Source organism: Lolium perenne, chromosome 4, assembly GCF_019359855.2.
Source record: "Lolium perenne isolate Kyuss_39 chromosome 4, Kyuss_2.0, whole genome shotgun sequence".
NCBI lineage: Eukaryota > Viridiplantae > Streptophyta > Magnoliopsida > Poales > Poaceae > Lolium > Lolium perenne.
In genome coordinates, this window is record NC_067247.2 from 324,638,058 (window position 1) to 324,641,262 (window position 3,205).

Here is a 3,205-nt window from a genome sequence, read left to right on the forward strand (position 1 = left end):
ATTTGCGGTCCTATTTAGTTTGTTGAACTTCTGGCTAAGTTGTATGATGCAACATATAATGAATCCTTGTGAAATTTTGCGGGCGTTATTAATTTAAAGTCGATCACTAATTGCCTTTTATCTAAAAAAAAGTGGCAGTTTTAATTTGGGAACAATACGTTTTTACTGAATCTATGAGCCTCCCTCTTCCTTGCCAAATGCAATCATCACAGACATTGGGTACAATGAATCATAATACTATCAACAAATTACTAGATTCACTAATGATCAAATATTGAACATCGGCACTCAGAATATTGCTTATAATTTTTTTTACCCAGGTACTGCTAATCATTGCAAAACAATAGGAATCATTATCATACCCTAAGAAAATACAAATCATTATCCACTGCTTTATTTATATTATTTTTTGTCAAATTACATCGCACAAGATATTGAGCGCTAAGAACATAGGTATAAGTAATTATTGTTCCTGACATGATAGGATTGCATATTAACTAAACTTCTTTATGAAGTTTATTATCAGTTCATTAATTTCATTTGGCTTTTCTTCGTTGATGAAGTGGCCAACACCTTTCATAACCACCGCATCTTCTAGCAAGGGTACAAATTTACTTGAGTCTCCCTTGCAAATAAAATCTTGTGTCCATGGAAGATTGTAAGTCAAATCAAGATCTCCAATGATGAACTTGACTGGTACCTTTATCTCAGCTCCGCTCCATGGTGCTGTCAGCTCCCAAGTCCTAGACATAGATCATAAAAAATGTCATGGAAGAATGCATTAAGCATAACTTCAAAAAAAAAATATCACAATTTCCTCTGTTCTCTCAAGGCCATTCCTTTCCAACTCTCAACTTTGTAGTTTATAATGTCTATGGTATTTTTTTATGAATTTGCAATACCTTCGCTGGAAATGAAAAACAATGGGCAGATACTTCCCAATGTTTACGAGCTTTAATTTAAGTAAGCATCCACCAACTAAATTGAGAAGCCAAAGAGAATAAGTAATTAACAAAAGTGAGCATTTTATGAAAGCAGACAAGGCAAACTATTTACATAAATATTTAATCTAACAATTTATTATTAGCTGAATGCTCTATTTTCAGTAAACACGGACCGTGTGTAAGTATTTCAATGTTCAAGCTTAACCAACAGTCAGATATATAGAGTATAAATCTGATGCAATTTGATCTGTACCAAATAACATGTTTAATTGTATATGTAATATGTTCCATCTCCGCATGGTTCTACTTGTTGGCCAAACATAACTATTTGAATATGCCTGCTCGTCTTGTATTTATACTCGAAAAGAGTAGAAAGATTGAAGGAAAGATGTGGTGCTTACTTATCCCATGAACGGTAGTAGTTGAGTCCGCCGGTAAAACCGGTTCTGTTGAACTCGCTGGCGTAGTACTTGATATCCTCGTCGGAGATCCAGCTAGGCAGCGGCACCTCGTCGTCCGGCGAGCCCCACCCACTGTACGGAATAAACAGGGGGTCGGCTGTCCGCATGGCCAAGAACTTCCTGAGCACCAGCTCCGTGCCCAGCCGAGCGAACTCTGCCTCCATCGCTCCAGGTTCCTGGAAACGGCAGACGTAGTACTCGTCGCCGTAGAGGGACCTCAGCGCGCCAACCGGCGTCTGAACCGGGTCCCTGGGGATGAAGGGGACGCTCATGGCGACGAGAGCAATCACCTTGTCCGGCCGGAACAGGCACAGGTGCCACGCCAGGATGGCGCCCCAGTCGTGCGCCACCTCACGAACACCCTGTCGTGGCCGAGGGAGTCGACCAGGGCCACCAGGTCGCCGACGACGTGCAGGGCGGTGTACTGCTGAGGCCCAGCGGCGGCGGGGGCGTCCGAGCCGCCGTACCCGCGCAGGTCGGGCGCCACGGCGCGGTACCCGGCCGCGGCGAGCGCGGGCATCTGGTGCCGCCACGTGTACCACAGCTCCGGGAAGCCGTGGAGCAGCAGCGCGACGGGGGCGTTCGGCGGTCCGGCCTCCGCGACGTGCAGGCGCACGCCATTTACCTCGACGTCGCGGTGCGTGATGCCATCGTCGCCGGCGGCTGCCATCTCAGTCTATTTTGGCGGAGCTAGCTGACGCCGATCCCCCTGTATATGAGTGACCACGGACGTGAACGAGCCGCGTGACTTAAAAAACCGATCGAGCGGCAGCTCTGTAATGCACACACACGTGGGAAGTACGACGGCGCACGGCTGACGGCCTACTCGCCAGCGAGAGAGCTAGCGACGCTAAGACGACGGCCGGGTTTAGAAGGCGCGTGCACTCGTCGTTTTCGTAGCAGCTTCAGCGTACTGCGTGACCAAGAGTTATTGTGCTGGGTTGCTTTCGACTGGATTGGGCCGGCAAGCGCATTAATGCCAATACCAGGAAAAAAAAGAATGTGTCGCTGTTTTGCAAGTTTTAGACGTGCACGGTTTTGTTCGCTCTTAAGTTTCACGGCCCATTAAGTGGCGAGCTCTCGCTTTTTTCCACATTTTGTTTTTGTCCAGAATACAGAACAGAACGTGTGACTTTCATTAATATAAGGAGAATGACCAAAATGATCTTACAAGTTACAACGCCCGTTAAAGACATTATCAGGTTGTGCTTGTACAACTCAACAGCACCACCTTTGCCTACTACAGACTTATCAGGCTGAATCCCGCCCCCCCCAATAGTTGTAGAGAAGTCTATATGATTTGTCTCTCTTGCAGCTCAACAGGCCTGATGACCAAAGATTTGATTCATACTAAAACTAATTTCGGAAAATGTAGTAGAAGAATAGGTTATGGGTATCCTTCATCATCTCTGAATGGCACGTAGCCAATACCTTCATGTCCATTGTACCTAAGAGTCATATCAGACTCAAGGCGAGTAAAATTCTGCATACCCTTAGCTGAACATAAACCAGGTTTTTTAAGCTATCTAAGCTCTGCAAGCTCTTCAGTGAGCTCACTGACTTTTGTTTGATACACGGAGTTAGTACCAGACGAGGAAGCTTCATGTGTGTCATCTCAATGGGGAACATTTGAAGTTAATGCATGACCATGGGAAGAGAAGTTCATGCAAGTTCTAACAGGAGAATGAAAGCTAACAGAGGTATCATAAGATTCACAACACTCATAATTTCTTGCAGCTCTATAGTCCTGATAAACAAAGGTTTGATTCATACTAAAAATAAGTTCGGAAAAGATGTAGT

The 3,205-nt window shown here is 45.0% G+C and overlaps 1 pseudogene; it reads right to left on the reverse strand.

The window, feature by feature from the left end:
- Window positions 1-396: 396 nt before the first annotated feature.
- On the reverse strand, window positions 397-2,130 carry LOC127349077 (epoxide hydrolase 1-like; annotated as a pseudogene).
- Window positions 2,131-3,205: the final 1,075 nt, after the last annotated feature.